The 25079-nt window shown below is 42.8% G+C and overlaps 2 long non-coding RNA genes across 2 annotated transcripts in view; one reads left to right on the top strand and one right to left on the bottom strand.

Annotated features, from left to right (window-relative positions):
* The window catches only part of LOC123626789, a 60570-nt gene extending 37037 nt beyond the window's left edge, over positions 1-23533 (bottom strand). The window contains exons 1-2 of the long non-coding RNA XR_006731012.1: positions 23450-23533; positions 21700-21871 (exon numbers count right to left, since the gene is read on the bottom strand). This is a non-coding gene — a long non-coding RNA (uncharacterized LOC123626789). The remainder of the gene's footprint in view (positions 1-21699; positions 21872-23449) is intronic.
* LOC123626786 overlaps positions 20962-25079 on the top strand; it is a 249100-nt gene continuing 244982 nt past the window's right edge. Inside the window, exons 1-2 of the long non-coding RNA XR_006731009.1 lie at positions 20962-21009; positions 22793-22999. This is a non-coding gene — a long non-coding RNA (uncharacterized LOC123626786). The remainder of the gene's footprint in view (positions 21010-22792; positions 23000-25079) is intronic.

The raw sequence follows: 25079 nt of genomic DNA, 5'->3' as shown, positions 1-25079 counted from the left end.
CATTACCATAGCACTTGATAATTTTCTCACATTGTCTCATTAATGCTCAGGGCACCCAGGAGGTCACTAAATGTGATGATTATCACTTTTGGACAAATTTAAATACCAAAGAACAGAGAGGTTAACTGAGTTCCCCACTCCCTACACACGAAGTCATTGGTGAAGCTTGTAAATGAAGCTCATTCTAAGATTCAGCCTGATTTTCATGGTTTCCTGTGCCCCTCTAAATGCTTTCTCTAGTAAAGAAAAAGGTAGGAAGAGATCCTAGACCAGAGAGATCTAGAGTTTTGTTTTTTGTTTTTTCCAGTGTGGAGATGTCTATCTCTTCCTCGTGGTAAGGAACAACCCAGCACAGTCATGGCCTGAGCTTGGTCACCAGTGGAACTGGCCAATAGCATGGGCCTGCTATTAGGCCAGTGTAGCCCCCTGCAGGTCTTTGCTTTCATGTTTTCCTTCTCAGGCATCCTCAGAAAGTGGGGTTTCCCTCTAATCCTGGAGCTCAGGCTCCAGGAATGAGGTAGGAAAAAGGTTTCTGAGCTTTTTCTTACCTCTCTGTTGAGAATGGGACAGTTGTTGATCATGAATGACATCATCTAAGGAAGGAATGACTCCCAACCTGCCTCAGTGCACGTATTCCCCCATATACATTAGTAACAAAGGCTGTAAACCCTTTCCTCATTATTGACCCAATGCATCCAGGACCTGACAGGTTGTGTGCATGAGGAAGGAAAGCAGAGTGTATATACATGCAGCTGAGTTCTTTAAGTGAGTGATGGTGCCTGGGGCAAGCTGCAGAGTGCAGGGCCAGTCTTAAGAGAGTGGTCAAGCAGTCACCCCTCAACACCTCTATGCTGCTGGAGGTAGGGAGCAGGGGGCAGGGGGAGGTAGGCCTGGTGGGAGTAAATAGGCCAAGGTTTTAAAAGAGGCAGGGAATCTAGATTTCTGAGGGAATATGATTTCTAAAATCTTAAATTTTCTTTAAAACAAATGAATAACCAGTTTTTGATCCCTTTGATAAGCCGATTTCCCTCCTTATTTGCAATTGCATGAAATTTGGTGGCAGACCTAAAGCATACATGATCTGGGTGGAAAGAAAAATGAAAGCTCAGGATGACACAAAGGCATTAGGACTGTTTCTTTCTTATGAGTAATGACTGGCCGCCATTTTGGATACCCCAAACTGTGTCCTCCTGATGGATGTGTAGTTTTGTTCAGGGTGTTTGGACCACCCTTTGTAAAACTAAACCAAGCAGAGCAATTGATGTGCCAGGTCCTTTCATTGTAAAGAAAACAAAAGGGCAAAGTTATGTTCAGAGTAGTCCCGGCCACCCATCACGTGGGGCCAGCTAGCAAGAGGATGCAATAAGATCTCCTGCCTTTAATGATGTTTCTGTTGAAACTTGTTGGAAGCAGTGTTTGACAAGTGCGCTCTGCAAAACACTTGTCAAATGAGATGCTCCACAAGAAAGGATTCTGGTCAAGCAAGTTTGGAAACACTGACTGTTATTATGTCTCCCTCTAGGAGATTCTTAATGCACCTTAACCTGTTGCAGGCACTGGAAAGCCCCAGAGTAAAGCAATCGACTTTACTTTGTTTAAAACAATATTTCTAAACATAGCTAGAATTTTTTTCTCATAACATTCCTTTGAGAAATTTTGGTGTACACAATTTTAGTTTGGTCTTGGATTAAGCTAATTGATCTAACTTTTCATTGATAGAGAAATACCCAGTACACTTTCCTTTTCATGGTTAATTCATATAAGAGAAACCACAAAGCTCGGCAAAAATTCCTAGGGATAGCAATTATGACAAAAGGGCCCATCTATTCCCCAAAAGAAGAAAGGCAATAAATTGCACAACGTCAAATTTCTAGTATTGCATTATTTTTTCCTCACTACCATTGACCTGCCTTTTCCAGCTAATTCATACCCTGTGCTGCACAGACTGACCCAGTAAGATTGCTGTAGGCTGTTTCATATGATTTTACCTGGGTAAGGTACTGGAGTGGCTCCACTGTATACATTTACACACCAAGATTCTGCATTGACAAGAAACACATGCTGTTCTATATCTAAGTAATGACCTTTCGGGAGCTCTTATCTTGTGTTTTTTGGGGTTGTGTTTACTGCTAATGCATCATGGAGATGATATTGTACTGTGAGATTGGTGTGTGTGTGTGTGTGTGTGTGTGTGTGTGTGTGTGTGTATCCCTGATAGTATTAATAATCGCATCTGAGAAATATAAGAAAAGCTTACTGCATCAGACCATTGGTTCTTCCAACCCCATATTTTATCTGTGCTTTGTTGTATCAAGAAAACGTGGGATGAGTAAGTGCTTGTCCCGTCCTTTGCTTTCTTCTAGGTAGTATGTTTTCTTGGCTTTACTGTCATCTTGAGCCTTGTTTTGGAGGGCAGAAGAATGCTTAGGTCATGTTTAGTTTTTATAGCCTCATTTAGTGGAAATGGATCCTTTGGGCCCAGTCTATGCCCATTGCCTAAATTTAAAGTTCCTCTTCTTGCAGGTGGCTTAATTTATATTTGTTGACGGCACAATGAATGCAAATAACCACACAGGTGACCTTTAGGAGGCTGTGAGAGCCAAACCAGTTATGTGAGTGACTTGAATTCAGAAAGGGATTTTGATATCTTTTAAGCATTTCTACAGATACCCTTTTCTTGAGGAAGGAAAATATTTAATCACCCAGTAGGTATTTTGGAAGTATACAGAATGCTAATCTGTAGTAAATGATCAGGTATTTCAATACCATAACACTAGATGAGTGATATGGTAAAAAGGAAACCTGAGCAGAATTATAGAACCACTAGAATGGATTGGGCTTTGGGAGAATTATCTGTTCATCCCATTTTATCGCATTCCTTTCTATACTGGAAGGTCTACACCTATACCTCAAATGAGAACATAATTGAGACTGAGTCATGACCTAATATGACATGATATATGAGAGAAATAAAGTGTTTATTCCTGACCTGAGAGCTCTTAATAGGGATATTCTGTCCAAGAATCTGTCCAAAATGATGCTTTGGCTGCAGCTAATAATGAAATCAGATAAATGAATGAAATACCTTTTTCTCTCAAGAAAAAGGTATTTTATGACAATGCTAATACTGAAAAAGATCCCTTGTCTGGAAGCAAAGGAGAAGTTACTCAATCCTCAAATCTTTACTCAATTTGATCAATAGAGCTATTTCAATACATCTACATATTTGAAACTAATAAAACTTATTTCAAATGTAAATGTCTCTAATTTAAAAATCAATTTTGGAAATAAGAAAAAAAGACCCCTCCGCACTGTTGCACAGTCAGGGGAAAGAAAACATAAGGATGAGTGAACATTTTCGTTCAGGTTTTGTACTATCAAAATCTGTGTGGTTCATAGCCTATTCTTCCCTCTTTTCCCTGCGATAGAGGTCACTCCCCTAACCCACCACTAAGTTCTACTAACTATTTGAGAACCAGTCTTATCCTTAAGCAAGAGCTTCAGTCAACGCCTTAGAATCCAGTATCACCACTGGAGTCATTCTTATTGCTGTCACTCCAGTCCTGAAGATGGATCTTCCAACTTATGCCAATGTACCTGATTCTCTGCCTCAGTAACCCACCTTTACCCAGTCTCAAGGACTGGGTGCTTTTGGTTCTTTGGAAGATTAGAGTCCAGATCTGACCTCTGAAGTCCATCCTCGTTGCCTCACTACTGAACTGGCCCCTACCTAGACTTTCTCTGTGCTTCGTGACATTTGCATGCTTGGAACTCTGATCATCTCTTGATTGTGGTTTCTCCCATACTCTTCTTTACTTGCAAGGTGATTCGATTAATTTAACCATGTTCAGCTGTATTCTGGGACATAGCAAGTGTCTCATTCATTAAAAAATTACCAAACAAATGAGAATCTTAGTATCTTTGCTGATTTATTGGGATCATTTGTGTTTCTTTCTTGAAAGGATTTTTGTATGTTTCAGTATTTATGAGAAATAGGAGCATTTAAATTCTTTAAAGTTAATAAAGAATGAGCAGAGTTTTATCTGGTTTCCTTGGTGACTCACTGGTTGAAAACAAACAAACAAAAAATACTATGTAAGGAGCAAAGTTAAAATCTCATATAATGATACCTATAAGAAATAGCTTTGAAACCTATAAGATCAGATAGTATACATCATATTAGACCAAAAATATGCACATTGAAATTTGGTTGGGGCTACTGTAAATCCTTATCTGTGCCATAAAGCAAGAAAGAGAAATAAAAGACATACAGATTGGAAAAGAAGAAATAAAATTATTTGCAGACAATATGATTGACTATGTAGAAAATACTAAGGAATCTATTAAAATAAATATAGAACTTATAAGTGAGCCTACAAAAGTTGCAAGATACAAAATTAACATGCAAAAATAAATCTAATTTCTATATATTAATAGTAGCAGTGAACAACTGAAAACCAAAATTGAAAACAACAATAACATTTATAATACCACCAAGAAAAAGAGAAACACTCAAGTATAAATCTAAGAAAACATAAAAAAGGTCACTATGCTGAAAACTACAAAAAGCTCATGAAATAAATCAAAGAAAACCTAAATAAATGGAGATACATAACATGTTCATGGATTGTAAGACTCGACATAGTAAAGATATTAATTCCCCCCAAATTAATCTATAACTATAACATAACTCCTATCAAAAATACCAGCATGATTCTTTGTAGATACAGACAACTTCTTTCTAAATTGTATGGAAAGTAAGGAAGTAGAATACCCAAAAGCATTTTGAAAAATAAGAATAAAGTTGGAAGAATCACATCACCCAGTTTTTAGACTTACCATGTAGTTACAGAAATCAAGATAGTGGGGTACTTGGGTATTGAGAGAAGAATATATACATAGATCAATAGAAGAGAATAAAAAAACCCAGAAATAGACCCCTCAAATAGAGTCAATTTATTTTTGACAAAGATGCAGAACCAATTTAATGGAGAAAACATAGTCTTTTCAACAAATGGCATTAGAACGATTGAACATCTACAGGCAAAAAAAATGGAACCCCAACCTAAATCTCATAACTTATAGAGAAATTAAATCAAATGGACCATAGATCTAAATTCAAGATGTGAAACTAAAAAAACTTCTAAAAGAAAACACAGGGAAAAAAATCTTGATGACCTGGGATTAGGCAAAGAGTTCTTATTCACAATATCAAAAAAGCAAAAAAAATAAAAAAGACCAGAACAGAACTTAATTAAAATTTAAAAAATTTTTACCCTGCAAAAGACAATATTAAGAAAGTTAAAAGACACAGTACACATTGGGAGAAAATATTTGCAAATCACATAACAAACCAAAGACTTGTTTCCAGAATACATAGAGAACACTCAAAATTGAATAATAGAAACACAAAAAACTCAGCTACAAAATGAGCAAAAGACTTGGACACTTTACCAAAGAGAATATATAGAAGGCAAATAAACATGTAAAAAGATGGTTAACATCATTAGCCATTAGGGAATTGCAAAAACCACAATGGGATATTACTATACATCTATTAAAATTGCTAAAATAAAAATTATTAATGCCATGTGCCAATGAGGATGTGGAGCAGCTGGAATTTTGATACATTAATGGTGAAAAAGTATAGCCACGCTGGAAAATAATTAGGCAGTTTCTTAGAAAGTTAGACATACACTATTCACCCCAGCAGTCCCATTCCTACATATTTACTCTAGAGAAATGAAAACATGTGCACACAAAAACCTGTACATGAATGCTCATAGCAACTTTATGGATAATTGCAAAAACCAGGAAATAACCTAAAATGTCCTTCTACAAGTGAATGGAAAAAAAAAAAAAGCTGTATTACATCCATACAATGCAAAACTATTCAGCAATATAAAGGAACAAACTATTGATAATGCAGAAACTTGAATGAATATCAGGGGCACTATGCTGAGTGAATGAAGCCAGTCTCAAAACACTGTATATACTATATGATTCCATTTTTATGACACTCTTGAAAAGATGAAGCTATAATGACAGGGACCGTATCAGTGACTATTTGGCATTACAGATGGTTAGAGGGAGGGTGTGGTTACAAAGCGATAACACATGGCAGATTTGGGGGCTTATGGGACTATTCTGAAGTAAAAAAGATAAACCTCTCCCCTCAAAGTGAACTGTGAGTTACAGGATTACATCCAAACAGAAAGTGCAGAAACATCTGTATTCATATGTAAAGGTCAGTAAGCCTTTAGGATGCACAGATAAGATTTTTTTAACTTTTTGTTTTTAAATAAACAGAAAATAAGTATACAGTGATCCCATAATAATCCCATAGTAGATTATTAAAACCAGAGAATTGACATTAGCACATTTAACCAGCCTGAAGAAAGAAAGCTAAAGACACACATTTGAAAAGTAGTAGGGTATAGTCATACAAAGAATTAAAAAGAACTTTTAAGAAATTAAAGGGGAACTTTTCCGTCCTGTATCCTGATTTTATCGGTGGTCACATGAATCTATTTATGTGTTAAAATTCATAGAATACCAAAAGGGGATCATTTTTACTGTATGTTAATTCATTAGGAAATAAAGAGGACATAGCACTGGAATTTTATGTTAAGAGGAACGTGTGTATAGTCGATATTTAATGTACTTTTATAAGAGAATCTTTCCTAATGGAAGGATAGTCTTCTAGCTCCTACTGAGAATGTAAAATTGGGCTGAGGGAGGTGGCTCATGCCTGCAATCCTAACACCATGGGAGGCTGAGGCAGGAGGATTGCTTGAGACTAGCCTGAGCAAAAGTGAGACCCCGTCTCTACAAAAAATAGAAAAATTAGCCAGGCATGGTGGTGCACCTGTAGTCCCAGCTACTCAAGAGACTGAGGCAGGAGGATCACTTGAGCCCAAGAATTTGAGGTTGCAATGAGCTATGATGATGCTACTGCACTCTAGCCTGGGTTGGATGACAGAGTGAAACTCTGTCAAAAAAAAAAAAAAAAGGAAGAAAGAAAAGAAAGAAAGAAACAAACAAACAAAAAGAAAGAAAGCAAAACAAAGAAAAGAAAAATTGTGAAACTGAGCAATTGGTTTAGACTTGTGAATATAAGGTGATTGTATTATTCGTGGAACATCTAAGAAAATTTTTGGTTCACCATACATATATGCATATGTTTAATCTCTTAGATATGTAGTAGTTATTTAATTCTTTGGGAAGGTTTTGTTTGTTAATTCAGATAAAAAAAATAAGTGAATTATTTAAAAATAAATCCAGAATAAATAAATTTATAAATCTGTTCAAATGCTTGAAGGTATTCAATTAAGCCTGTAAAAGAGAGTAAACATTTTTTAAAAGCTCTAAGTGACTGATCAAATCTGCAGACTTAAAAATAACATGTATAAGCTGATCTTAAAAGGCTAAGAAAAAAACCGAAGTTTTGTATTTGTCATTTCAATATATTAAATATGATTTTTAATACCCAAAATGAAATTTCTAGGGAAAAGGAGCCTTGATTGATTAGGGAAGTTCCATGGCCATGAATGAAATTCAGAACCAAAAAGCAAACACACAGGAGACTAAAAAGGGCCACTTAGGAAAAAAAAATCAATGATTTAGTTTAAAAAATGAGAAACTGAAAAATACTCTCCAGATTCTCTTTCTAAATTAAGAAGCATGACTACAAAATTCTATTGAATGAGTAAGATAAAGTAGGAAAACAATGTCACTTTGTATTAAAGCAAGGTAAAAGAGAATACCTGATGTGGAAGGGAAAGAGTTTTCAAAGTGATACCAGAAACACAGAGCCGGAGACATGGAGGAATAGACCCAGAGAATTTCCCAGACAGAAAGTCACAGAGTGACAGATGAAGGAAAAAAGCTCATTAAGCAACATTTACAGCTTGTGATTTTAAAGGATATTGTTACTATTTAAAGTAATTATTTTTTTCCCCAAGCAAAGATAAAGCAAACAACTTTTATGGTCCTTGCTTTTTAAGCCAGATAAAAATAAATTCTAACCTTGTATATTCTAATAATATATTGCAAATTAAGAGGTACATCTGACTAGGAATTAGAAAATACAGGTTTGTATCTTAGCTTCTCCTGAGGAAGTACACTCATCTTCTCTGATCTGGAATTTTCTCAGATTTAAATGGGAATAACAATAGCTGCTTTGCCTGTGTCACAGAATTTTTATGAAGATCAAAGAGATAATAAATGTGAATTTTGAAAATGGTAGATTACTATATACATAAGGTATTATTATCATATTTAACGGATGCAAATGAAGAGCTCCAAAGAAGTATTAATTCTATTTGAATACATTTCATCATGAAAAAGGCAGAACTTTAAGGTATTTGTGTTTTCGATTACCTCCTTCTAGTCTAGCCAAAAAGCAATCTTTTTCTTATTCAGGTGCTTAAATCTGATTCTTCTCCTGCCCTCATGTTCCACCATCCTGCTTCCAAAAGCCCCTCTCCAAAAGGAGTTAAAACTCCAAAATAGGCGATAACTCCTATTACAATAAAAAAAGATAATCTTGTCCCCAGTATCTCACCCTAAAAGTATCTGTGAATTACAGAATTATGCCCAGAGAGTGAAAAAATATTTGTATTTACATGTAAATATGAGCAGTAGGCGAGATTAGCTTTTAGCATGCATAGTTCTAATTTTTAAATTTTTTTTTTAATTTATAAATAATGATAGACCCAACAGAAGTTACAGAACAGTGCAGAGAGGTTTCCCCTCAATGGTAACATCTTACACGACCATAGTGCATTACCAAAACCAAGAAATTCACATTGGCACAATTAACCATAACACAGAAGGAAAGCTAAAGACACCAGTTTGAGGAATGACAGGGTATTGTTAAAGGGAACTTTTAGAAAAAGATAGACAGAAAAACCAAGGAGTTGGCTTCCAGAGTGGCCTCATCAAGTGGACGGAGTGGGAATGTGGTTTACTAGAAGAGAGAAGAGAGAGTTCACAGGTCACATGTGTAAAGATGGCAGCTGCGGTGGGGTCCGGAGTGGTATAATTCTTTCAGTTTCCCAGTGACTAAAGATGATGTAGGAACCATCTTTAGGTTTATACTGGAGGTTTGAATGAAGAGTGAAGAGGGAAGGAGAATGGTTAAAGTGTATGCAGGATGTGAGAGTTTGTCAAATTGAACTGAATCCTATCGAGGTTTTTCTACCCATAATTCGTCTAATTTTCATACAGCCAGAGGAATTTCTCTGGAACATCTGGCACCCCGTATGAGGAATAGACAGCATGGGTGGGGAGGGCAGCATTGCAGAGTAGGAAGGTATGTCTGGTGGGGAAAGGGAAAAATTCTAATACCAAGAGCCCAGCCTTGGGAGGAGAGAATCCTAATCCTTTTGGCAGATGATGAAGTAAAACCCATTTTCCCAAACAGAACATTTTCTGTTTGCCAACGGCCAGGGGCCCTATTTCCTTATAACCTCAATGAAGACGCTCAAAGCAGCCCAGATCAGATTCTGTTCAGCAAATTAATCACAACCAAAATTTATGAAAAACAAAAAACACTCAGTATTCTGGTAGCATAAAATAATGTCAGCTTAATTTTTAATTATATTATTCTCCTGAGTCTAGACCAATCATTTATTTAATTAATAAATAACTTCAAAATTCCCCTGCTCTCCTTAGAATCATTCTCCACAAGAGTCATACAAAGAGTTGGAGAAGGGTCTAATTTATGTCTTTGATGCACTTTACGTGATCTTTACATTTTGACCTTGTTTTATTATATTTTCAGAAGCCATGTGTGGAACCGTGGAGTTAGTCAATAATATAATCCAATCATCAATAAGAGACAAACTTCTTGTTTATTAATACATAATTAAAAATGTATATGATAAAAAGGTATTGACTGTACCCAAGCGTGTGGATGACAAGAACAATTATGGAGCAGACTCCTAATCACTATGTGAGCTGTGGTGCACCCCAGCGAAAGTCAATAGTCTGTTTAAAAGTCACAATGCATTCTTTTCTGTCGTCTGCTTTTTTTTTTAAATTTAAAGTCCAGCAATGGGACTTGTTAGCTTTTATTTTGTATCTGGGTTTGCTTTTGAAACTTTAACTCACTGAGGAAACATTTACTGAGTAACCACCCCGGCTCTGGATCCACACTAGGCTCTGATGGTACAGAAAATAATCGTGTCCACAAGGGGCCATGCTGGCTGGATGCTACCTACATCTCCAAACTGAAACAAGGCATACGAGACCAGGCATATGGATGCTTCACCCTCCTCATTTGAAGATCAGTCATCAGTAAGCATGAGCTCTGAGTTGTTTACCTAGGGTGGTGACAGCTGGTGCCCTGCCCTGCCTACTCCCCTAATAAACACATTTCCCAGAGGCTGTAGTGACTGGTGCTCACTCTGTGACCAGGGAACCGGGTGAGAAGGACTGACCGTACAAGAGCTACTCTGCACCTTTGGCCCCATCAACCAACTGCACTGCCCAAAGTTTTGTAGGGAATATGGTTATTCTTTTATAAATATAGACAGATATATGCATGTATGTATGATTTATATTCCAGTGAGTTTGAAATGGGTAACCAGAGAGCTTCCAGGTGGCTGCAGCCAGAAAGGATGGTTACTGTTTAGATCAGATATAACGAGGAATCTGTTTCCACACAACAGAAGGAGGAGGGAAAACTTTTTGTTTGTGTTTTCAGTCTCAATCTGGTAACCATTCTTCCCAGCAGATTATAAACTGTGCCTTCCCACTGCCCAACCTCTGCCCCGACAAAACACAGAACACAGGTAGGAGAGACAGAGATGGAGAGAGAGAACCGCAATGCTACACAAACCAAAACCACTTCTTACTGGTAAATAGCTGGTGGCAGTCACTTCGCAGAGTCCATTGAAGGAAAGCAATCCTCTTAAATGCTGGCTTTGAACAGATCTGGAAAGTAGCTATAGCTTAGCAGTATGGTTGATAAAGACCAGATGTGAATTGTGAACTTTGGAGAACTAACACTAAGATTTGAGAGCCTTGGCATTCTTTGCAATTATTATTAAAAGCCATTATATAAGGAAATGATTTCAATTCATCCTGACATGACAATTGGACACACAAGAAAAAAAGGATGAATGAAGGAAAATATAAAGGCATTTTTCACCTACTGAAAAATCTCATGGTTTCTTCCAAGTTTTGGCAATTATGAATGAAGTGGCCATAAACATCCATGTGTAGGTTTTGGTGTGGACATAAATTTTCAGCTCATTTGACTAAATAACAAGTAGTGTGACTGCTGATCATATAGTAAGACAGTATGTGTAGTTTTTTAAGAAACTGTCAGATTGTCTTCAAAAGTGGCTGTACCATTTGCATTCCCACAAGCAATGAATAAGAGCTCCTGTTGCTGCATATCCATGTCAGCATTTGGTGTTGTCAGTGTTTTAGACTATGGCCATTTTAATAGGTGTGCAGTGGTACCTTGTTTAATTTGCAATCCCCTTATGACAATGATGTGGACCACCTTTTCATATGCTTACATGCTGTCCATATATCTTCTTTGGTGAGGTGTCTGTTCTGGTCTTTTGCCCATTTTTGAATTGGGTTGCTCATTTTCCTATTGCCGAGTTTTGAGAATTCTTTGTATATTTTGGATAACAGTTCTTTATCAGATGTGTCTTTTGAAAATATTTTATCCCATCTGTGGCTTTTCTTCTCATTCACTTGACATTGTTTTCACAAAGTTTTTAATTTTGGTAAAGTCCAGCTATCAATGGTTTCTTTCATGGATCCTGCCTTTGGTATTATAGCTGCAAAGTCACTGCCATATATAATGTAATCTAGGTCTTCTACATTATCTTCTAGGAGTTTTATAATTTTGCATTTTTCATTTAAATTTATGAACCATTTTGTGTTAATTTTTGTGAAGTGTATAAAGATTTATTTATTTTTGCATGTGGATATCCAGTTGTTCAGCATCATTTGTTGAAAAGACTATCTTTGCTCCATTCTATTGTCTTGCTCCCTTGTCAAAGATCACTTGACTGTATTTTTGTGGGTCTATTTCTGGGTTCTCTATTCTATTCAATCGATCTATTTGTCTGTTATTTCACCAGTACAACACTATCTTGATTACTGTAGCTTTACAGTAAGTTTTGAAGTTGAGTAATGTCAGTTCTCTGACTTTGTTCATCTTCTTCAATATTGAGTTGGCTATTCTGGGTCTTTGGCCTTTCTATGTAAACTTTAGAATCAGTTGTCAATATCCATAAACAACTTGCTGAGATTTTGATTGGAAAAACTTACTGGGATTGCATTAAATCTATAGATCAAATTGGGAAGAACTGACATCTTGACAATATTGACTCTTCATATTCTAGTTTCCAAAGTTAGAGGTTTAGATTATTGACTTTCAGTCTTTCTTTTTTTCTAATATATCCATTCAATGCTATAAATTCCCCTCTAAGCACTGCTTTCCCTGCATCCCACAAATGGTGGGATATGGTGTGTTTTCATTTCCATTTAGTTCAAAATATTTTTAAGGTTTTCCTGAGATATCTTCCTAAGCCCACATTTAATTTAAAAGTCTGTTGTTTAATCTTGAATTATTTTGGGATTTTCCAGCTATCTTTATGTTATTGATTTGTAGGTTAATTCCATTTTGTGCTGAGAGCAGACATTGTACTATATCTATTGTTTTAAATCTGTTAAGGTGTGTTTTATGGCCCAGAATGTCTCTTATCTTGGTGAATGTTCCATGTGAGTTTGAGAAGAATATGTAAACTGCTGTTCTTGAGTAGAGTAGTCTATAGATGTCAATTATATCCAGTTGATGGATGGTGCTGTAGAGTTCAACTATGTCCTCAACTGATTTTCTGCCTGCTGGATCTGTCCATTTCTACTAGACGGATGTTAATGCCTCCAACACAAATAGTGGATTGGAATTTTCTGAACTTCCTGAATCTGTGATTTGGTGTCTGATATTAATTTAGAGAAATTCTGTCAGTATTGCTTCAAATATGTTTCCCTTCCTTTCTTTCTTCTGCTTCAGGTATTCCCATTATGAGCATTTATACCTTTTGTAGTTGTCTCACATTTTTTAGATATTCTGTTCTCTTATTTTTTTTTCTCTTTGCTTTTCAGTTTTGAAAGTTTCTATTGACATATCCTCCAGCTCAAAGATTCCTTCCTCAGCTGTGTCCTGTCTACAATGAGCCCATCAAAGGCATTCTTTATTTATGTTACAGTAGTTTTGATCTCTAGCATTTCTTTTTGTTTCTTTCTTAGGAATTCTATATCTCTGCTTGCATTATTCATCTTTTCTTGTATGTTGTCTACTTTTTCCATTAAATCTCTTAACATATGTATCTTATTTTTTAAAAAATCTTGGTCTGGTAATCCCAACATTCCTGCCATATCTGTCTCTGTTTCTGATGCTCATTCAGTTTTTTCAAGCCTTTTAGTATGCCTTGTAATTTTTTTGTTAGAAGGTGGAAATGATGTACTGGGTAAAAGGAAGTGAAATAGATAGGCCTTTAGTAAAGTAGCAGTAAGGTGTTGGGGGAAGGGAAGTGTTCTATAGTCCTGTGATTAGATCTCAGTCTTTTGTGGAGCATCTGACTCTGGACTATGAACTTAACCGGTGCTTCTCAACTCCCAACTCCCTCCTTAGGTGGGACAGGATGATGAGAGGGAGCTGGAGTTGGGTATTTCCCTTCTCCATAGGTAAACTATGCTCTGATAAAACCCCAAAAGGCTCTAGCAAAATAGTTTCTCCTGAGACTAGGCCTTGTTAAGAAAAACAGAATGCTCTGACATGTTTCAAAATGGTTCCTTTTCCCTTTTCCTTGATGGAAACACAAGGGGGTTTCTGTCACATACTGGCTGTGAGAACCTGATGGAGCTCCAGAAGGTAAAACTCACAAAAGTGTGGGAGGCCATCCTGTGACTGAATTCCTCTGCAGTTATGAACTCTCAATTTATCCACACTGAGCCTCCAGCAATTTCTCAATTACAGTTCAGGTTTTCCTACCCTGGCACTGGTTCCCACAGAGGTTCCTACTCATAGGTTCCTGCTCTATCTAGTAAGTTGTGATGCTCCGTAACAGCTTGTCTCTCTCTAATTTGGGGGGCAGTAGTTTGCCCTGGAATGTCATTTCCCTGAAAGATTTAAGAACACTTATAGATTTTTCATTTTGTTTGGCTTTTTACTTGTTGTAAGGATGGAGTGGTGACTTTTAAGCTCCTTACATGCCAGACTGCAATCACTGGCTTTTGAATGGACATTACCTAGCTCATACTTCTTGGAAGTGAGTATGAATAAATGGCCATAGAATTAAGTACTGACTTAACAAAGCTTCTGTCTGCTTTTTGATTTGTATCTGCTGAATCAAGGGTGACCAATTATAAGTGCCCATGTTTTATCTTTGTTAGCCATCATATTTTAGAGAGCCTGTGATATTATGACCCATGACAAAGGAAGTCTTTCAGGGACAAATAGAATTATTCTGCAAACATGACCAAGAGATGAATGGATAAGCAAATAAGCAACTCCCTCAGACCCCCCCCCCATATCTTAAGTTGACTAACACCATTAGTATTTCCAGAAATGTTTAATATCAAAATCCAATCTCAAAGCAAGCAAACAAATAAATCTTGTCTTTATCTTAAAGATAAAATGGACATACCTTGAAGCAGTAGCATCTTATCTATAAAAGTTGTAAATGACATACCAATACCAAGGTAGGTACAGTTCTTTTCTTCATTAGGCTTAAGCTCTCCTTGTAGCTTCAATTAGTTATTCTTTTCTCCCCACCCCTGCTTGCTGATAAATCTTGCCAGAAAGATTTCATTTGGATTGCAGACATATATTCCCTTTCTTCTGTATTTAATACTGCAAGTAACACATGCACTTTTAAAAATAAAGCTTTTTCTTTGGTTTGTGCAGATTTATCCACATTCTGTTAGCCCTCCATTCATTCACCTCTGGTGCACAATTTTCCAGGGCTGGTTGGGTTGGCAGATATGATATATGGCTCTCAAGTACAGACACAATTAACCACAAGATCAATTCTGGGCCATGTTCTAAACTAAACAACTAAAGCTAACTAGCCCTAACAACTGAATGTTCTAATTATCACTGAAATAATTGAGTAAAATAATGAAGTTGGTAAAATCTTTCACTATATAATATCAAGCAACTGCTTTCACTTTTATCCACATAATGCTGAATTACTGTTTTAAAGCTGAAGAGTTAAAAATAAAAAGCCAAACAACTTTCGTGCAGTGGGGGGGCAAGAGGAAGTTGTTCCATGTGATACCTAAAACATCTAGGATTTAATTGAATGGCAGAGATCTTAGCTGCCTTTTGGTTAGGTCAAATCAATGCACTGGTAGTATTTGCAAACATCTGGAAACAAGACATAAAAATAGATTATTATTTAGACTCATGCATATTTATGTCACTGTGCATGCACATTTGTACAATAGTGCATATTAGTTCCAAATATGTTAGAAAAAAACATGATGGCACTATTTCACTAATTATTGTCCTTTCATTTTCTTCTCTAAATACCTTCTCTTGTGACTAAAAAAGCCACAAAGAATGGAGGAAAACCATAATATCTCTAGTAGGATATCTTCCTTGATCATCACAATTCCTGGAAAGGATTATCTTTTTGTTTCCTTGTGTTTGTGTGTGTGTATTTGTGTATGTGTGTGTTTGTGTAAGATTTTTGTTTTACCTTGTAATACATCCACACTTTGAAATTTGAGCAGAAAGTCTGAGCATAATTCAAGTTACTTGCAAATAATTCCATGAAACATTGCCTTTGACCAGAAATGAGAGAAGATTTTTAAAAATATTCTGAGGTTGCATCTTTTGGTTTGGGGTCTAAATGTTTCCTAGTTACCCTAACGTTAAAATGTACATTTTTTTAAAAATATCCTGAGTGACTGAACAGAATCAAACAAAATAAGAACACAGTTTTCTTTTCTGAATTCAGTCTGACACTGTGGCTCCTGCTGTCTGCAGACCACTGGGATTCAGGGAGAATCAGACACATGAAATATAGTTTAGGTAGGATCAGATGCAGACAATCGTTGTGAATATTAGACAATGGCCCTTGTATAGTCATACAATGTCTGAAAAAGCAAACAACTTCCAGATCTGCTGTTTTGCTCCCTGACACCATCTACACACCAGCATGGCATGGTCTTAGCTATCATGATTCAAAAGTATTACCTCTATCAAGTACTAAGAAGTTAAGACTGATGATGTAAAGAATCTATCTAATGAAAAGTTTCTCCAGAAAGTCACTAAGCAAATCAGCAGAATGATGCAGATGACAACAGCCTTTTCCCGGAATACAGAGTTGAATCACTAAGGCCCCTTTCTCTGCATAATGCTTTTATTATATTTTATACACTGTTAATCCATTATTTTAATTTTAAAAAGTAACCAAGGAGGCTAGCTACTTCAAATATTTCAAAATCTTTGAAAGAAACAGGTTGCTATAGGCCAATTAGGTACTGGGGGTCTGAAGGACATAGGAGGATTTATGCATCTTTAATGTCTATATGGTTTTCCTCTAAGCCACTTACCTACTTCCTTTAAGAAAGACAGAAGGGGGGGGAAGATAAATGCTCACAGGAACTGATGATATAACACCGTGCAGCTGCTAATGCATATGGATGTGTCATGCAAATGTCCCCAGCAGAAACACATTCTTTAGTTTAAACCTGCAACCATATTCAGCAATAAAAGAGTTTCCAAATCAAACTGCTGACTCTTTTTATTTTTTTCTTATCAAAACACTCCAGCATACATCTTACCAGGCAGAGTAAATCAAAAGAACCAGCTGGAGTTCCCAACTCTTGTTTTTCCCTGGATATCAGGTGTGTACTGCAATTTTGCAGATCAATTTGTAAGCTGAAATCAGTATCTGTGGCCCACTAAAACTCAAAATAAGCTGTTTGGGCAATACTTGTGCTAACTTTTCAAAGGCCTTATCTTTGCAAAGGGACATTGCAATTTACCAGCTGATTGGTTTTTCCCTGTCTAAAGATGTGTGGTGATTACACCTTTATCTGAATATAAAAAGATCTGGAGGCACTGAGAGGAATACTGAGCAATAGAACTTTATTTTCTTGCCTTTATCTTTCCTATTCTTTTAGTCTCAAAATTTGCAGATTCTCTGATAAAGGGATAAGAAAAGTAGACTAAAGGGAAGGACAAAGAAAAATGAGAATAAGAATCAAAAAAAAAAAAAAGGTGGAAGGAATTTGGGGAGCAATCTTGTCACATTAAATTTTCCAAAGCATAGACCTAGTTAGAACACATAGCTGTGAATTTATTGTGACATATACTTCCCCTCACACTAGCACTGCGTTTTTATTGAAAAGTTCTGTGTTGGGGAATGAAAAATGTCAAACAAGAAACTTCAACTGTTACCTGGAGGGGACGTTAAACGGTAACTTGGGAGTGATTCACTCCAACTTCTTTATGGCTGGGAGAAGGAATACCACTCTGACATTTTTTTATAGGCTTGTATGTGGAAGCCAAGCACTACAAAGAGCGAAGCAGTTGAGATGAGATGCGGAAAGAGAAAATGAGTACGTATTTGGGGATTAGCCCGCATTTGTGCTCTACAGGGAAGCAAGCTAGGCACTCACTCTAAGGCACCACTCCAGCGAAACGCCATCAATTCTGAATGAAATTGCTTAGGGTGAAATTGCATGTCTGCAAGTGGCATCGTCTGTGTTACCCTCCAGGTTTCTTTCTCCCTCCAACCTGGGGTTGACTGGCCTTAGTTAGAAGATCGCCCCTGAACACCTTAGACCTCTGGCTTTCTCAAAATAGCCACTAATTTCCTTTGCCCTAGCCTGACAGCAGCACACTCCAAGCAGGGTGAGTGGGAGTGGAGGGGTACACCTACCTATTGCTCCTCTCGAACCTGGGACCCTGGAGTTTATGACTTAGCCTCAGAAAGCCCCGGGCCAAGGCGAGGAGGTTGGGAGGAGGAAGGCCAGAACTGCAAAAGGCAACCCGTGGCTCCTTCTCTCCTTCCACCAGGATTCTTGGGCATCCCCATATTCACTAGCAGAACTCCGTCCATTCAAAGGGCCCAGGCTCAAGTCCTCGCTCAGGCCGGAGTCAGGCTGGTTAGAAAATAGCTTTGGAGGATCTTCCCTCCCATTGCCCCAAACCCCCTGCCCAGGGTCCAGTGACGCTGAAGGATGTAAGAAGCTTGCTCCAGGAGCCGGTCATTTACTCTTTCTCTTTGTTGTTTTCCTGGAGGTGAGGCGAGAGAAAAGCGTTCCCAGAAAGAGAGCGAACGGTTGCAATTTGCACCCCCTCCCGCCCCTCGACGCAGGCAATTCCTCGCACGCATCTGGCGGCGCGGGCCGAGCCGCTTCCGAGCGGCTAATATACATAATTCGAGGGGGAGCCCGGGCGGCTGCTTCTTCGTCGGGTCAATGTGTTAATTAAAAGTTGGTCCGAGTTGGTCAGCACGCAGTCCCAGATGTGCTTAACAGCATGCAATTAACACATACGGCAAATCTTTTTGAAGATACCAGAATTGAAAACCCCCCAAAGAAACTCCACCCCGCCCCCGCCCTTAACGCGAAATAGCGATGGCAAATAAGGGAAAAGTCATTAAAAGACGTAATTAAATGTGGGCCACCGTTCTTGAAGAGGGTCGGACTGGAAAAAAAAAATTCTCTAAATCTATATATTTCAAAAATAAATAGCAAATTGATTTTTTTTTTTCTTTTTCTGCAGGACGGGCCGGCACGGAGATCCGCTTCCCTGCGTTCCCACCCCATGTATATTAAATAGCGCGCGAGCGGCGGCCGGGCGGCGCGGTGACCTAGCCAGCGCCCGGAATCCCCGGCCCCGGCGCGGGCCCGCGCGTCGCTGCCGCCGCCGGCGATCGCAGAGGGGCCTCTCCCAGCCAGATTGGATTCTCTGTGCAGGGATAATTACCGCACGCTCACTTGCCTGGCGTCCTTTATGTTTTCAAAAAGTGCAGGGGAAGTGTGTGTTTGTATTGGGGTGGTGGTGGTGATAGTCATTCTAGATAAAAAAAAATATGTATGTGAAAGGTAACAGTATTCGTGGAGATACCTAATATCATCATCGACCCCATTGGAGGAGCTTGTCCCGATTGCACTCGCTCAAGGCTGCATCTGCCAGCTCCCGCCTGCCTGCAGTTTTCTACCTTATTCAGCCCCTTGCGCTCGGTTCTCAGGCCTCCACGAGTCACTTTGCTTCTATCTGTGTTTTCCTTCGGGTTGACTCATTTAATGTTCTTCTTCTTCTTCTTGTTTTTTTTCTTTGCCACCTTTCAGAATCAAAGACCCCGAGTAAGGACCGTTGGCTCCATCTTCTCTTTCTCTCCCTGAAATGTTTGCCCCCCCCCCATTCTCCTGCCTCTACTTGATCACACGGGCACGCGCACGGGCGCGCACGCCCCCGCCCATCCACACACCATTCATTTCACCTTCCCCACTTGCAGAAGCCAAATAAGTACTTGGAGCCCAGTTGAGCACCTTCACCCCACACTGAACCTCTAGTCAACTTCTGGGTGATCATCTGAGACTTCTGTCTCAGTATGGTTTAGTTTCAGGGATAACATGTGATCCCATCACCAACATCACCCAAAAGGGGGCCCAGGGATAGCAATTCTGACCAATTAATTATGTGTGTCGTATCTAAAGGGCGTGCCTTATTGATGACACCTAATGAAGCAAATAATGGATTTGCAGTATCTTGGCTATTCATCTGGTCCTTCTAGAATCCTGAGCATTAGGGAGAGATGGATAGTGATGGATGGAGAGAGAGACAGAGAGAAAGGGGGGTGGGGAGAGAAGAGGTCGGCCACAGATCCTTGGAAACGGACCAGATTTGTTGAGCGTCAGCTTGAAGAAGGCAGTCTGAGCCATGATTCAAACGCGGGCGGCATCGTTGTTAACTAGTGTCCGATGACTGCCCCCACCCCCACTCTGCCTTCCTCCCGCTCTCTTCTTTTCTCCCTTTTGTAGGATACAGAAGGTGAATAATGAAACCATTTTGCTAATAGTTTATGAGCCATGAGATTGGAAATGTATATGGATAGACCGGAGCACCAGACTAAAATCATTTCAAAGAAGCGTGAGGCTTGGCAGAAAGAGAAACCCGCCGTGTCCTCTCTCCCCAGCCAGGAGCGGAAAGGGACGAATGAGGTGGCTTCGTGCCTCTCCCTCTCCGCTCCATCCGAGGGCAGCGGCTTGGCCCGTCCCCCTGCCAGTTCCACACCCCCCTGTCTCCCCAAGGGGCTGGAGCGAGAAGGAGATGAATTGGGGCGATGGCGAGATAGCGCGGGCGGGAGATAATCGTTATCACCAGGATTTTTCTTCCAGTGATGGGATCTGAAAAGATCTATCACCCTGGGCAGCTTTCCCGGAGGCATTAAAACAATGGACGTGAACCTCCTGCGGAAGACAGCCGCGGGGATGCTGTCTGTACCTCCGTCGTTTCTGCCCCGCTAGGGCCTGTTCCCCCTAGTGCGAACACCCAGAACCTTCCAGAAACGCCTTGAGCACCCCACCCCACCCCGATCCGACCTCCCACACTCGGCCCACAAGGAGGTCTTCCTACCCGCCTTCTTTGCGGAGTTACTACAGTTTCAAAGGCTGGGCTTTGGGAGAGGGATGCAGAGGGACCTAAGGGGATTGGGGCGGGGAGTAGGGTGAAAGGCGAGGCTCTGGCCTGGGCCCACAAAGGGGCTGCAAGGCCTGCGGAAATCCTAGAAGCTGGCTGGGAACTGTGGCCCAAGCCAATGCCCCGCGAGAGACCGCCCCGCATCTGACCCAGCGTCCCAGGGAGCGAAGGCGCGAGGAGGAGGAGGAGGAGGAGGAGGAGGAGGAGGAGGAGGAGGAGGAGGAGGGGGAGGGCGGGCTCCTCCGGAGGCGGCGGGCACCAGGCCGGGCTCCCCAAGCGGGTCAGCCATTGGAGCGGGAAGGCCGGGACAGGTACGTCGCGTGGGTCGCGCAAGCTAGGCAGGGGTGCCCCCGGGAAGCCTGGGCTCCGTCCAGCCCCGTCTGGAAGCACCCTTAAGCGCGCTCCGGGCTGGAGCCGAGGGGCCGCACCGCGGGCTCCCTGGCCCTTGAGGCCGCTTGGGGAGCGCATCTGTCAGCCCCGGCGCCCCAACCCTGACTCCGCGGGGGCTGGAGAGGAAGACGCGCGCGCCCCTGCCTGTGTGCAGTCGGGGCAGCGGGCGCACCCCGCGGGCAGAGCTGCTGCCGCCGTGACCCCCTTAGCACTTCTGCCTTTTCCACTCTTTCCAAACTCCTCTGCATTTTGGGACAAACAAAATAACTTTTGCGTTTACGGAGAGGTAACTGGCGGGGAGTGGTGTTAGGAAAAGCGCGATTGGGGGCAGCAACGCCCCCTCCAGCTGCGTCGGGGACCCTCTACGGTTTTCGCCCTGGGAGGACGGGTAGGCGGTTATGCACTTGACCTTTCTTGTATAGGAGGTGGAGCAATGGAAAGAAAAAGCAGCACGGTCCTCTGGCTCCCTCCTCCCTACCCCCAGCTACAGGCCGCCTTTAGGCCCACTGCGCGGGCTTAGCCCCCACTCCGCAGGCCTGAGGGGCAGAACAGGGCTTCCAAAGCGGAGCAGGTCAACCTCCCTTCACCTGCGGACCCTCCTCCCCCCGTACCTGGCTTCAGCTGCAGTGTCTCCAATTTCTCCAAACCCCACGCCCACCTGTGTTGACTATCCTATTGACCCTGGCTTGTGTGCGACATCCAGGATAAATTTAGCGAGGCAATCTCTTGAATCGGGCAGGTAGTGTCTGTTGTCTTCGGGGGGGTTTATTTTTGAGGAAGCACCTAGAAGGAAAATGAAAATCGAACTAAGCCAATCACCACTTGCAACCCGGCCCCAGCCAAAGAACGGGGGCAGGTGGACGGCGATTTGCGTTCGGGCCTCCCAAACGGATCCCTTATGGCTGGCAGGTGCGAGAGGGCTGCTAGAAGAGTCCCGCCCCGGGAGGCCGCCGGGGGGAGGAGGGAGCGGCGCTGGTGAGGAAGACCCCTCCAGAGCCTTCCGGTAGGACGATTTTCCCCCAGATCTTGCGACCCCTGCAAGCGAGGACATAACCCCGGGGTGGCCCTTCCGTCTTCTGGTCCCGCCAGGGCCGAGGGTTCAAGTAAAGTTGCTAAGCGGAGCGGGGGGGCGGGTAGCTAGCACCGGAGGGTTATCTTTGCACCAGGGAAAGGAAACCTGCACTGCGGGAACTCCTGTCTGCCTTATGAACACACCCTTTCGCACTCCCCCCAAATTCAGGATTACCTAAATTCCTGTCCTGGCATCTCAAGAAAACCCCAAATCTTGGCACAGTTTCCAGCTTTCCCTCCAGTCGTTCCCGCGCTCCTGAGGAAACCCGCTCCAGATCCTCCTCCCCCTTCTCGCTCCAACAGCCAACCCCCTAAGAGCTGTGCCCCCCCAGGCCTTCGCACTTCCACGTGTCAGTAGCTGTGGGCTGCGAGGCGGGGCGGGGGGCGGTGGGAAAGGAGTAGGGTCAGGTAGACATCGTGGTTCTCCTCCACCCCCCATGCAAAAGTAACACTACTACTGTAAATTCTAGTAAAATTAAATTCCAGCGCTCTCCAAATGTGTCCCCTCCCGACTACTGCGCAGGAGGTTGGGGGGAGGAACGGGTCGTCCCCGGAAAGGGGGAATCCTGCGCAAATTCACGCCCGCTCCTCTCATTTGTTAGTTGATTCCGTCTAAAAGTTTGCTATTTATAGGCTACACGCTGCTGCCCGAATCCCCGCGCCCGCTTCCCTGTGCGAAGTGAGAGCGATCCCCGCCGCGCCGAGCGGCCCGTCTGGGTCGTGTCCCGTGATTTGTTTCATTCCTGCCCTCACGCGGCAGGCAGCCAGGCAAAAGACCTCAGGGAGCTTCCGAAACACCCTGTCAGAGTAGCCGAGAGAGCCGCTCTGCAGTCCCGGCATGTGAGTCCGCGCCTGACCCCGCTCTGCGCGCGCGGGAGGGAAGGCGCGCGGGAGGCGCTGTCGCTCGGCTGCCACCGCGCCCAGGCCCCCGCGCAGGTCCTTCGCCTCCGCTTCTGCCCCTTCGACCTCCAGCTCCTCTCTCTCGCTTTCTCTTGTCCCTCCTCCCTCTTTGATTTCTTTCTTCTCATTCTCTATTTCCGTGTATCTGTTACCCGCCCCTCACCTCTTTGGCCTCGCTCTCAACTTCCAGCTGAGTTTGCATCTGGGCACAAAAAGAGACCGCACTGGCCCTTACGTGGGAGGCGGGGTGGGCGCGCGTGTTTCATAAAGAGGAAAAGTGTGCGGGGCTGGGCGGGTGTGGGTGAGGAGGAGGAAAAGCGCGTGCTGGAGCCTGCCCGGAGCGCGGCCCCGCGCACTGGGGGAGGGGACGAGGTGCGTCCCGACCCAGACCTTTCCTTCCGCAGTGGCTCCGGCCGCGAGGCGAAGGCGCGGTGCCCACGAAGCCTGGCCCTTTGGGACCATCCCGGTGCGACGCGGCGACAGATTTGTCTTGATCAAAATCTCAGGGCCGCCCTGGGCGGAAAGGAGGGAAAGTGGAGGAAGGACTTAGGCGCAGGCTGCAGCTGGCCAGAAAAAAGAGTCAGGGTCAGGTCCCTAAATTCCAGATAAACTGGGCTCTGCGAAGCCTTTTTTCCAGCGGCTGGGAACAGGACTCGCTTGCGGCAAGGGCAAAGGTGCAAGCGGGTCGCGGTAGTCGGTCCGTAGGCCTTGACCTTGTCCTACAGACCTTGTCTGCAGGCCGGCGCCGCAGACGATGCTTCTGTGTTTTAGAAATCAAACGTCACGGGGCCGGCAGCGCGGCAGGCTGGCGAGGCTCCCCGGGCCCCGCGCTGCAGGAGCGCCGCGGCGCGCGTCTCTGTCGCCGGGAAGCGCCGCGCGCCGAGCCGGGCCGGCGCTCCTTCTCGCAGGCGCGCGGCGGGGGGTTTTAAACTCGCGCACGGTGGGTCAAAGTACCCTTTCCCGCCTGGGCCGAGGGACAACTTGCGGAGTGTGGGGAAGGTTGTGACTGAAATTAACCCTGGGCTTGGATCTGCGGCCAAAAATGAGAGCCGAGGGCGGGCGTGGGGAGGAGTTGGGAACAAGAGAGGGGAGAACGCGCAGGGCCCTGTGTCCTCGCTCGGCGCATCTCAATTAACTTCTTATGCGCCACCAATTTGTCCTTCCACGGTGGATGTCATAGAAGGAAGGCCCTTTTGGCCGCATTCCCCCAAAAGTGCCCAGATGGCTTTTGCAGATAGGCTGGCGGAGGGAGGGAGAAGTGCCAGCACGGGTCTGTGTGGGTGTCACACAGAGGAGGTCTACTCCCCAGGGGGGTGTGCGCCCGCAGGTCCTTGTCAAACAAACGCTGGGGGGTGGGGAGAGTCTGTTCCCAGCCGGGGTCCCCGCTTCCCTGCCGAGCTCTCGCTGCAGCAAGCAATCTGGTTCAGACAGGAGCCGGGGCCACATCTGACCCTGAGCTGCCCAGATTCTCACCCCGGCCCTCCCTAAACTGCTTCCAAAAACCTAACCGCCAAGTTAAAAGCAGAAGGAAATTTCTGCCCCTATGCCTGGGCCGCATTCGGGGATATGGGTAGATGCGAAATTTAGTCCAACTTAATAGTCAGAAATCGGTGGCACTGACCCCTAAACGTCGGAATTCAGGAACTGGAGGCTCGATGTCTTTCTTAGTAGCTCTTTCCTCTAACCCGTTCCTCGACAGTATGTGCCACTCAGCTCTCTGGTCGCGGGATGTCTGGGCCGCTGGTCTGTGTCCTAAACCCTAAGGGGAAGGGAAAGAAGGAAGGAGAGAACAAGATCCAAGTGAGGAAGACGGAAGTAAAGAGAACAGAGAGAAGGGAAAGACAGGATGAAAGGAAAGACGCAATAACAATAACAAAGACCGCTTGCTAGCTGTTGTTCCTTCTTGTTCCTATTGAAAAGAACATGATCTTTGAGAGAGGAGCGGCGAGCCCAGGAACAATCTCACCTCACACCCGGGTTCCCTGGCCAGCTAGTGAGTCTCCCACTGAGTGTCATTTCT

The sequence above is a fragment of the Lemur catta genome, chromosome 23, assembly GCF_020740605.2.
Source record: "Lemur catta isolate mLemCat1 chromosome 23, mLemCat1.pri, whole genome shotgun sequence".
Taxonomy (NCBI): domain Eukaryota; kingdom Metazoa; phylum Chordata; class Mammalia; order Primates; family Lemuridae; genus Lemur; species Lemur catta.
Note: the sequence above shows the minus strand (reverse complement) of the source record. Positions and strands in the feature narration are given on the sequence as shown.